Below are 12,955 nucleotides of genomic sequence, written 5' to 3'. Positions count from 1 at the left end.
TTCAGCCAATATAATGTCATACAAATGATTCTGTGTCCATTTGGGGCCTAGACATCATACCACTGCCACTGCCATGAAAACAAGCCTAGGTTCGCCACTTGGAGGGTGAGAGACTAGCTAGAGAAAAGTCCACTTATTTCAATTGCGAACATCCTAGATTTGCCAGTTGTCATCCTAGATTTGCCAGTTGTCACCTCCAAACATATGAGTGAGTCCAAACAGCAGCAGCTGCCTACCCAACTGAGGGCTGATTGCAGATGCATGAATAAACCCAGCTAAGACCAGAAAAAACTTCCCAGCTGACCTGTAGACTTGTGAACAATATAAATGCTTATTATTTTAAGCATTAAATTTTGGAGTGATTTGTTACACAGCAATTACTAATACATCTTTGGAGACAGGGAGACTTGCACCTCACTGTTGTGTGAACTTCAGCAAGCCTCTTTAGCCTCTCGGCTTTGGTTACTTTATCTGTAAAATGTGGACAGCTTACATGGGACCCATTACATTTCTTGGGAGGATTCAATGCATGATTTATATTAAGTCATTTTCATAGTGCCCAATACATAGTTAACACTCAAATTTTGTCCATTATTAGTATTTTTATGAATGAGCTAGAGAAAATTACCACTGGGGAAGTAAAATCATCATGGTGGAATAAATTTCATATGACATTGCTTTCTTTCACACATCAAAAAGATAAAATAGTTATATTCTGTATCTTTTTTTGATTGATGTGTTTATTTTGAGAGAAATCACTTCCTTTACACTTCTGTGTCCTGGGCACATGTCCAAACCAACACAAAGAACTTTAGATGATGACACATTCTCACCTCCTTTTGAACGTATGTGGCAGCCATGTATGTTCCTGACTTTAGGTTATCTTGGGAAGGCTCTTTCTCTGCCTGGATGACGGTGGGTGTCAAAATTTAAAACTAGTCAGAGCCAAGGAAATGACATCCTCTTGTAATCTTGAGGTCTTCCCAAGCAAAGGAAGCACAGAGTACTCAAAAAGATCTTTTTATAAGAACAGGTTACAACAAAAGAGGAGGCTTAAACCTCGTACTTTCAAATAACCTTTAAAAAATATTCCCTCCCCAGAGAACTTTTTATATTATCTCCTTTCACAAATTTCAGAATCCAACACATGAACATAAATCTCTTTTTCTGCAAGAATGACTCTGTCACAAGTCAAACAAGTAATAATTCAACTTAGCCTTAGAAGGGACTGCATGGTCTAAATGCAGGTCCTGCAATCCAATTACCTATTTTATTTTTGAATCTCCCCAAATTCATTTTTCCACGCATTATTGAAAACTTCTACTGCTGAGAAACTCACTACTTCATGGAACAGCCTATTTCATTGTTTTTTAGCTGTAAGACAAGGATGCAAGCACAATTAGTTTCTTTGGGAGGTTATTCCATAATATAAGATAGGGATATGGAGAAGTGACACATTGAATGGAAGAAAATCAATACAGGATACGCATACATATGTCTTGAGACAGGGTCTTGCTGTGTTTCCCAGGCTAGAGCACAGTGGCACAATCACAGCTCACTACAGCCTCGACTTCCTAGGCTCAAGTGATCCTCTCACCTTAGCCACCCAAGTAGCTGAGACTACAGACATGCACCACCATGCCTGGCTATTTAATTTTTTTTTTTAGAAACAAGATCTCACTATGTTGCCCAGTCTGTTCTTGAACTCCTGAGCTCAAGTAATCCTTCTGCCTCAGCCTCGCAAAGTGCTAGGGGTACAGGCATAAGCCACCACTCCCAGCCACAATATGGGATATATTTTGATTACACTTTCAGCTTCAGATAAGTGAAGCTTAATTCTGTTAGAGAACTTTAAGGACTATATTCCTAGCATATGTATCTCAGAATTATCCAACCCAAGGGGTAAGGGAGCGGGGGTATTTATTTACCAGATTGCACAATTATTGATTGAATTTGCTGTTGAGAGGAGTTAACTTCCATGCAAGTGGCAGGCCAGAATTGCTGATCTGCCTCTTGTACAGGCAGAGCTAACTTCAGCCTTGTGGCAAAGGAGCATAGTGCTGGCAGTTGGCAGTCAGGCTTCGGTGCACAGACACTGTAAGAGTGGAGGAGATAAGAGTTCTAACAATGTGCACTGCAGATATGAAAATCTCTTTCCCATAGAAGGCATCTGCCATTTCAGCCATTCCAACCTCCTTCCTTCTCCTTTGGTTCACCCCTCCTTTGGAGAATCTCCCTTTTCCTTGTCTCTGTTCACACAATTTAGAAGGAGGTGATTTTAGCTCCTTTGAGCTGAACTTCTAGCTTGAAAGTCAGTACATTCCTCAGTTCTGGACAATAATTGTAAAGTATCTAATATTCAGTGCTTGGTTCAGAAGTGGGTATGTGACCAAAGCCAACTTACTCAGATGCAATCCTGAGATTTTTCTAGAGCAATTAGGAAAGGGTAACCATTCTCTCTGTTGGGACTGCTAAACTGATAGGCTGTGAGCCCAAATGTTCTTGTGGCCATCATTGTCATGTGATCAAGCAATCCCACTTGTGTGTATTTATCCAAAAAAAATTGAAATCAGAATACTGAAGAAAGATATTAGCACTTCCATGTTTATTGCAGCACTGTTCACAAAAGCCAAGATGTGGAAACACACTAAATGTTCATTGACAGATGAATGGATTAAGAAAATACAGTAGCTGGGTGTGGTGGCTCATGCCAATATTCCTAGCACTTTGGGAGGCTGAGGTGAATTGCTTGAGCCCAGGAGTTTGAGACCAGCTTCCTGAGCAAAGCATGCTGAAACCCCTTATCTCTACAAAAAAAAGAGGGGCACATGCCTGTGCCTGTAGTTCCAGCTACCCAGGATGCTGAGGTGGGAGGATCACCTGAGCCAAGACAGGTTGGCTTGTCTCCAAGCCACTTCAGTAAAGTCTGGGCGACAGAGTGAAACCCTGTAAGAAAGAAGAAAAGCAAGAAAACAAGAAAGCAAGGAAGCAGTAAATCAAGCAAGCAAGCAAGAAAGAAATAAAGAAATAGAGAGAAATAAAGAGAAAGAAAGCAAGCAAGCAAGAAAGGAAAATATGGTCTCTACACACAACAGAATACTATGCAGCCTTAAAACATAAGGAAATTCTACAATATAGATAACATAGACGAACCTTGAGGATGTTATGCTAAGTGAAATGAGCCAGTCACAGAAAGACAAATACTGCATGATTCCATTTTTATGAGATATCTAAAATAGTTAAATTTATAAAGTCAAAAACTGGAATTGTAGATGGTCAGGAGCTAAGGGGAAGGAGGAAATGAGAAGTTACTCATCAATTGGTATAAAGTTACAATTAAGCAAGATGAATGAACTCTAGATATCAGCTCTATGACTTTGTACCTGTAGTCAACAATGACTATACACTTAAAAATTGCTGAAGGCTGATCTCATGTTAAATGATCTTATTATAATAAAGCTGAAAAAGTGACAATAAAATAGTGAAAAATAAACATAGAAGGTAACATAATACAAATAAAATAAAAATAAAGGTTTTAAATTCTGAAAAACCTGGATTTGAAATGTGGCTCAGGCATTTACTAGCTCTGTGGACTAGAGTAAGGTATTAAAACACTGTAAGCCTTATTTTTCTCATCCATAAAATGGAAAGGAAGAGTGCCTGTTCTGCATAGTTCTAGATTTTTGAATGGTAAATAGCCAGTGAATTTGGTGGTATCTAAAGAAAAAAAATAGCAGAATTAAAGATAAGAAAAAAATGAATGTTTTATTGAGGTATGATTTGCACACATTTAATGTGCACATGTGATAAGTTTAGATATATGCATACACTCATGAGACCATGGTCACAGTCCAAGACCAAGGTACTAAACATACCCATCACCTCTAAAAAGTCCCTCTGGGGCTGGGCACAGTGGCTCAAACCTGTCATCCCAGCTCTTTGGGAGGCCGAGATGGGCGGATCACGAGGTCAGGAGATGGAGACCATCCTGGCTAACACGGTGAAACCCCATCTCTACTAAAAATACAAAAAATTAGCCAGGTGTGATGGTGGGCACCTGTAGTCCCAGCTAATCGGGAGGGAGGCAGGAGAATGGTGTGAACCCGGGAGGCGGAGCTTGCAGTGAGCCGAGATCGCACCTCTGCACTCCAGCCTGGGCAACAGAGCGAGACTTCGTCTCAAAAAAAAAAAAAAAAAAAAAAAAAAAGAGTCTCTTTTGTTCCTTTGTGTTTCTTTTGTAGTAAGAACATTTAACATAGGATCTATCCTCCTAAACATATTTTAAAGTACACAAAACCTATTGCTAACTATAGGCACTACATTGTACAGTAGATCACTAGAACTGACCCGTCTTACATAACTCATACTTTATACCGACTGATCAACAACTCCTCATGCAGGTCTGGCATAGAGTAACACAGAGTAATAACCCCATAAAGGGAGCTGCAATTGTATGTCTTCCCTGAGATTTCTCTTCTCTAGGGTGAACCACTTTGCCATTTCTAGATATACATTGTTTATATTTTTCAATATAATCTCACCGTAACTGTGACAACGAGGTACGATATTGGAAACTATGGGTATCATGACTAATAAGGAATGGGTGATGGCTGAATGGTTATATGGCATAATTTGTGATTCCTACTTATATCATTGGCTACTCTTAGCTGAGTATAGTCGTAATTAAAAACACGTATGTTTGAAATCTTGACTGGCATGCATAGTAGTGGCTTATTCCACTGAGAAAAGTGGTTTTCATTTTTCTTAAAGTGGAGGCTGCCACTAGATAAACAATCCCATTAAGAGATGAGTGACTTTTTGGAGTGCCCAGCACCCAAGAGCTCTGCCTCCCTTACCATAGGGCATATTTGAAAAACGTGCCTGATGCCTTGGTGGAGTTCCATGCAAAACAGAGGCTTACAAAAGCTACATGACCTAGACCAAGTCACAGAGTGAACAGGTGGTGTTATGAAGCTCAAGGGCTGACCATTCACTGCAAAGCAAGTCCAATTTACAATTATAAAATCCATGGTACTTTCTGGGCCAGAGAGTGCATTTGGAGAGACATGCATTCTATCCTTAAACCATCACTAAAATGTTGCTTGCAATTTTTTACTCTGATTAGTAATTTGTAGTCATGGACTTCTCATTGTCATATCTATGGTTGAGTTTTTTTGAGAAACAGTGTCTCAGATGGAGACTTGCATGCAGAAAGTTCACTGGACAGTGTCTTCGGAAACACCACTTATAAGAGAGTGAGGGACTCGGAGAAATGCAAATCAAAACCACAATGAGATACCATCTCACACCAGTTAGAATGGCGATCATTAAAAAGTCAGGAAACAACAGGTGCTGGAGAGGATGTGGAGAAATAGGAACACTTTTACACTGTTGGTGGGACTGTAAACTAGTTCAACTATTGTGGAAGACAGTGTGGCAATTCCTCAAGGATCTAGAATTGAAATACCATTTGATACAGCCATCCCATTACTGGGCATATACCCAAAGGATTATGAATCATGCTGCTATAAAGACACATGCACATGTATGTTTATTGCGGCACTATTCACAATAGCAAAGACGTGGAACCAACCCAAATGTCCATCAATGATAGACTGGATTAAGAAAATGTGGCACAGGCCGGGCGCAGTGGCTCACACCTGTAATCCCAGCACTTTGGGAGGCCAAGGCGGGTGGATCACAAGGTCAGGAGATCAAGACCATCCCGGCTAACACGGTGAAACCCCGTCTCTAGTAAAAATACCAAAAAAATTAGCCAGGCGTGGTGGCAGGCACCTGTAGTCCCAACTACTTGGGAGGTTGAGGCAGGAGAATGGCGTGAACCCGGGAGGCGGAGCTTGCAGTGAGCCGAGATCATGCCACTGCACTCCAGCCTGGGCCACAGAGCGAGACTCCATCTCTAAAAAAAAAAAAAAAAGAAAATGTGGCACATATACACCATGAAATACTATGCAGCCATAAAAAAGGATGAGTTCACATCCTTTGTAGGGACATGGATGAAGCTGGAAACCATCATTCTCAGCAAACTATCGCAAGGACAAAAAACCAAACACTGCATGTTCTCACTCACAGGTGGGAAATGAACAATGAGAACACTTGGACACAGGAAGGGGAACATCACACACCAGGGCCTGTCGTGGGGTTGGAGGAGGGAGGAGAGATAGCATTAGGAGATACACCTAATGTAAATGACGAGTTAATGGGTGCAGCAGCACACCAACATGGCACATGTATACATACGTAACAAACCTGCACGTTGTGCACATGTACCTTAGAACTTAAAGTATAATTTAAAAAAAAGAGAGAGTGAGGGAAACAGGATTTGGCAGAGGGAGAAGTTGAAATGTGAGGCAGCTGCAATGGATGACTAGCCCATTCCACAGGGAGCTCTAGCACTAGGGTGGGCCCGCAGAGTTTTCCTGAACTGGGGCAAAGAGCACATCTACGCTGACTAACGTTGGATCAGACTGACTCTGGGAAGGGAGTGTAACTGTGGGCAAACTAGCGGTCTCCAAAAGAGGGCAATGCAATTAGCATCCAACACTCCCATCAACTGGGTAAATTAGTGCTTTGGCTCTGAAGGGGGTTCTGAATGACACACCAGAGCATGTGCAGGTCCCTGTTCAAGGAAATTTAAAAATGCATTTGACACTTGGCTAATTCAAAAAAAAAAAAAATCTGAAAGCATGAAACCAGTGCTATTCCCTAGAAGTAAGGAAAGGAATATGATGACATGGAAATTACTTGAGATTAGAAGTTAGACAGACATGGGATTCCATTCGGAATACTCCAGAATTGGAACTGTATTCCAAAATGAATACAATTTCTCTTGGTATGGTTTTGGAACAATTCTAAATTACTTAGCTTCTCTGAGCACAAGGTTTTCACTTATAAAATGACGATGTTAGTAATAATATCAGCTTCACGGCATATTTGGAAAAACATAATGAGAAAAGTCACTTGAAGTACCAAGCACAGTGCCTGGCATATTGAAGGCACTTGATAACTAGTAGTTTTCTGCCACCTAAACAACAGTGAATGGCTTGTATGTGTGTCATTCTTTATTCAAACTTTTTAGAGTAGAATGTACCAAATGTTTAAAGAATTCATAACTGGTTGAATGCAGAAAAATACAGGCAAGTAATGGGAAGAGAAGTGCTGAGATGGAAGCAAACATAGTGTGTGTTGTGAGTGCAGACCTGAGATCTTGCAGACTAGTCCAAGGACTAAGGGAGAAGGAAGGATTTGACCTGTGTCCTGAACCAGAAAGAGAGGTGAGTGTGGTGATGGAGCCATGAGGGAGAAAATTCAGGGAGGGGCCTCTCAGGTTCAAAAGCACAAAGACAACAGAGAGCATAGCATGTGTGGGCATCTGTAGGTGGTTCAGTACAGTTGCGGCGTAATATGGGCAAAGAGTAGGCAGCTAAGGGAACACTGCATTTCAATACGCTTGGTATTGGCAGCTCCTAAGCCATCACTGTGGCTTGGGATCACTTGTTTTAAATTCACTAAGAAGCATTAAAGAATGGAGGTGGTGGAAAGAGTTCACAGACTGTTTAAATAGTCTACCTGGGGCTGAAAACCAGTTGGCATGGAGCTCACTTGTTCCACGTTGTTAACAGCACTGGATTTCAGGTTTAATGGCTTTAGTCTGGTTTAGTCCAGTCTTGCTAAGGAGACCATGTTTCCTTTGGATGATTGGAGAAGTCACCCTTTCACAATGTATAGTGAAATAAAGTCAAACTTCAGATGAGAATTTTGAGTTCATTGCAAGCCCAGGACACTCACAGCGTAGTTAGCAGGAGCAGTCTCATAGAGGGGGTTGGGTCTACCCTAAAAAGCTCTTCCCTAGGGCCAGATTCCATCCTTCACTTACCCAGCTCTGGCTGATTGGCTAGGGAGAAAAGTGCCCCATGGCCTGTCTATGACATGATTTCCACTGTAAACTTTGTTTTTATTCTCTGTGAAAGAGTACTTTATGCCCTGAACTTTATGAATGTTAAAAAAAAAAAAAAACCAAAACATTCATTTTCAGATGAAATTTTTCAAGCTTGGACTCAACCCAAGAGGATTTTAAAGAATTGGCAATTGGAAGTAAAATGTTCCAGGAGGCTTTTAGAAATGCAGTGTTAACCAAAAAATAATTAAAATTTCAGAGTGCCTGGTTTTTAGGCTTCAATGAGGATGGCAGGTTTACTTGTACACACACCTAATTCTGGTCCACTTCTACATTTCCTGAAACATCATAATAATCTAGGCTTACACAAAACTTTATTTTTTCCAGAATTTCTTTTCTTAATTAGCTTCATTTTTATCATATTTTCATTGTGAAGTAGAGTCAAGAGATAAAGAAATTGACACACAGGCAAGTAACAAGACATATTGCCCAACATGGCCAATATTTAGTGGGAAAAGCATAGTCAGTGGATACGAGACATGGCTGGGGCTCATAGGTACTGCTGCTGTTGACTAGATGAATACCTGTGTCTTGATTACTTATGAATTCTTTGGCTTGACTTGCTTATCTGTAAAATGGGATAGTAATAGTACACAGAATGATGTGTGAATCAAATAATCATGATTTAGTCACCACTTAAATGGTGGTAGAAATATTTATTTGTAAATTACAGTGTTATTTAAATGTTAAATAGTATTTAGATACAATTAAACATCTAGTTAGGAATGTAAATGCGAATTCAACCCATCTTCTGAGTCTTGAGTAAGCATTAGTGTTTCGAATGAATCATTATTATTAGCCATCATCAGTTTATCAAGGAATTGGTAGGTTCAATACACCTTTCACGTTCTACGAATATTATAAGATCCATTCCAGAATCCCCTATGAACTCCTCAGTCACTTTTGCCACTTGTTGAGTGGGGTGGAACAATATCCATGTGGAATGTGCAGTTTTTTCTTACACTAACTCCCTCTGCTTCCTGTGGAATGGCCCCTTATATAACTTGGAGTGACATTGTTTAACGCTCATGAACTGCATAGTTATTAGTTAGAGAATACAACTATAGAAAGACATCCAAGCCCTCGAGGACTCTGTGTTCTCAAAGACATCAAAAGCAACGCACACCTACTACTCTAAACATCTGCCAAATCATGTCTACTTTAAAAACTGTAACAAGTATAAAACCCATCAAAAATCAAAACAATGGCTAACCATGCACATACAAAAAAATAAAATTCCCGGATGTACCATATCAAGGAACCGAGCACATAAACATAATGAACTTCCTATTTCCTATAAATAGACTCTAGCTCATTATCATTGTATGTCTCTAATATGAGGATTTTAAAGAGGAAGCAATGAAATTTGTATGCCTGTTTCCTATATTCTCCAGTAGACTATGGAAACTGGGGGTATCTTATTCATTCCTGTACCCCCAAAACACATAGATAGTGTGGAGAAATGCCCTTAGTAAGCCCCTATTCAGTGCCAAGTGCTATACCAGATTCTTTACATTGATTATCTCCATTTGTGCTTTGAAATAATCCTTAAATGGTAGGTATTACCATCATACTTGTTGATAGATAGGGAAATAGGCTGCCGATGAGAAAAGTACCTTGCTCAAGGTCACATATATAGTCAATGGTAGAACCACAATTCATGTTTGAATCTGATTCCTATTATACTCTTTTGCCTTGCATATATTAATAGTATAGTATTTAGTACATAATATGTATTTATGCCTGAAAATAGTATGTGCTTACAATATGTTAAAATGTCATATTACTATGCCTAAAATAATGCTTGTATAAGATATAGCATCCTGAATACAAACAGGTCTAAATACAGAATTCTGTAGAATTAATTCTTACCTAGGTACTAGGTCTTAGATATTGATAGTAACAGTCATGCACCACCTATCCATTCTGGTAGGGCCAAATGTAGCATAGTCATAAATTAAGCTGTAATAAGGGCTTTACATAAATTGATTTATTTAGCCTTTTGAGATAGACACTACTGTTATTTCCATTACTCTGATTTTACAAATTAGGAAAATGGGGCACAGAGAGTTTGTCGAAGCAGAGCTGACAGTCAACCTCAGAACTCAGGGAGCTCTAGTTTCCTTATGTGTGTGTCTCTCAAACTTGACTGCACTTTAGAATAACCTGCAAATTTTCTGTACTCTGGAAAGCCTGGATCTGACTACTGGAGATTCCGATTCAGTTGATCGGGGGTGAGGTAATGGCATTCATGTCTTTCGCAAGATATCCATGTGATTCCACCGTGCAGCCAGGGCTGGGAAGCCCTGCACTAGAGCAGACCTCCTCTGAATTCTGCTGTGCAGAAGCCTTGTTCTCTGTGTGAGTCAGAACTGAGTGTATATATATTAATAACCCCACTCTTCTCATTGACTTCTACAAACCAGGCTTTCTGAAGTTTTCATATAAATTGCATTTACAAGACTACTAATAAGAGTGATGGAACCCATCATTTGGCATGGAAACTATATGTGGTTTAGATGTTAGGCACTGTGCTAGGAGGGTTTTGTGGCTTATTTCAGTTAACCCTCAGAGCAGCCCTATAAGTAGGTAGTTTTACTATAGGTTGGGTGTGTCAAATAGGTTTCATCTTTCATCTCCAGTAATCAGCCTCCCAACCTGGTTGATTACTGGAGCTCACAGCCTTGCCACTCACAGGGTGGTCTGTGGGCATCACCTGGAAGCTTGTTAGGAATGCAAAACCTCAGTTTCCCTGCCAGCATTCCCCTAATCAAAGTATCAAATCTGCGTTTCAACAAGGTGATTCCAATACACATTAAAGTTTGAGAACCACTGGTCTAGAGACATTTCTTGAGCAGATTCTGTGCTCCCATTGGAACAGGAGTCAGCAGGAAAATGTGCTCTGGTAAATGTTCTGTGCCTGTCTGGGCAGAGCATGGACTCCTGGCCTTGGGAATCAGGCATTTATCAATTCGGCTTCATATACAGGCGCAGAGGACACTACAGAGAACACGTAATGCATTCTCAATTTAGGCACTGGCCCTCCCTTACTAAACACTTGCTAATGTTCTTTACCAGCATGGGTAAGGGGTCCATCTCATTTTGGTCCTGTTATTTATTTTCAGTAGGTCCAGCACTTCTCTTGACTTGCATTGTCCATACTGGCTAGGTGCGGCTAGCTCTCCAGGCTTGGGTTACCAATTAAAACCTTCTTGTATTTGCTTGTTACAGAATGGCAGCAAGATGCTGCAGCTTAGGTGACCAACCTGGTTTACCTACTATGGGGGCGTTTCTGGAGATGTGGGAGAAGGCCTGGACAGTCTTGGAGAAACTGGAGTGGTTGGTCATTTTAATTGCAACCCCTGTCTCTCTCATACACATTGAGTCTGTGTTTGCTGTTTCTTGTAGGGCTACTTGTTTCTCTATTAGATCTATATCTTCTGCTTTCTGGCTGTAAGCAATTATTCCCAGCCTTTTTTTCAATCAAGAAATATTACTTCCAATGTGTAGTCCACATTAAAAATAAACACCCTATATCATAGAAAAATGAATCTATACCTCCTGTAGAGTACCTTTAAATGTCTCCTTTTCTCATCCCACTTCCTTCAGCAACAAGAACACAGGGAGTATTTGTTAATTACTTTTTGGCAGATACTATGTTGTTGAGAACGGCTGGCATAAGAATGTTATAATTACAATTTGAGTGACTTTTAATAATTTGTAATCAATATTAATTAGGATTGGCCGGGCGTGGTGGCTCATGCCTGTAATCCCAGCACTTTGGGAGGCCGAGGTGGGCAGATCACGAGGTCAGGAATTCAAGGCCAGCCTGACCAACATGGTGAAACCCCATTTCTACAAAAATACAAAAATTAGCTGGATGTGGTGGCACACACCTGTAATGCCAGCTACTCAGGAGTCTACGCTAGGAGAATCGCTTGAACTGGGAGGTGGAGGTTGCAGTGAACGGAGATCACGCCACTGCACTGCAGCCTGGGCAACAGAGTGAGACTCCGTCTCTCTCTCTCTCTCTCCATATATATATGTGTATATATATATATGTATATATATATATATATATACACACACACACACATATATGTGTATATATATGTATGTATGTATATATATGTATGTATGTGTATATATGTATGTGTATATATATATGTATGTATGTATATATATATGTATGTGTATATATATATATGGATGAAAGACCTATTTTTAGGCTCTATCCCAGGATCACCAGTTTTCAAGTCCAAGTGACAGGATTTTTGATGCCAGAAACTGATTTATCTTGGTACATTATTTAACTTCCTTTGATTCTTTACTGTTGAGGTATGTTACCTTTCTGTCTTTGTAACTTCCTGATCTTCATAAAAGGAAGTGGCAAAATTAAAATTTCCACCATAAAGGTGAAAGAATTGTGTAAAATAAGTTCTGAAGTTTCCTTAGAATCTAACATTTTATATTGTAGATGACCAGTAGGTTTTAGATTATTGCACTGGATAGTAACATTTATTCTTCCAATTTATTGGATACTTAGCTGAACAATTTATATTGAAAATAACAAGAGATTTTAAAATCATGTATATCTGACTTACCCTTTGGCTTGGAGAAACAGACACAGGTCAATTATAGATTATTCATTTGTTATTTTAATTAAATTATATGGACTGTGGCTTGCTAATGCTCAAGACAGAAAATGAAAGTGTTTTCTGCCCTTTCCCCTACACTAAGGGATTATTGAGATAATGACCTAATAGTCTGGGTTGTGTATATGCCAGAAAAACTTCATTTTATTAATAAATGATACTACAGATACTGCCCATTTATTATATTGATAGCAGCTGTGGATCTGAGAAGAGTGGACATATATATGTCCATATATATGTATAACCAATATATATGTATAACCAAACCACAGGTGTTTTTCTTTTGAAGTCATATCATACAGGGAGTTGACAGAGGTGTGAG

General features: G+C 39.7%; 1 long non-coding RNA gene across 1 annotated transcript in view; it reads right to left on the bottom strand.

Moving 5' to 3' along the window:
• LOC134737143 (uncharacterized) overlaps positions 1–12,955 on the bottom strand; it is a 517,224-nt gene that overhangs the window by 167,208 nt on the left and 337,061 nt on the right. The gene's annotated exons all lie outside the window — the stretch shown is intronic.

This window comes from Symphalangus syndactylus, chromosome 7, assembly GCF_028878055.3.
Source record: "Symphalangus syndactylus isolate Jambi chromosome 7, NHGRI_mSymSyn1-v2.1_pri, whole genome shotgun sequence".
NCBI classification, from domain to species: domain Eukaryota; kingdom Metazoa; phylum Chordata; class Mammalia; order Primates; family Hylobatidae; genus Symphalangus; species Symphalangus syndactylus.
This window is presented reverse-complemented; position numbering and strand designations above follow the sequence as displayed.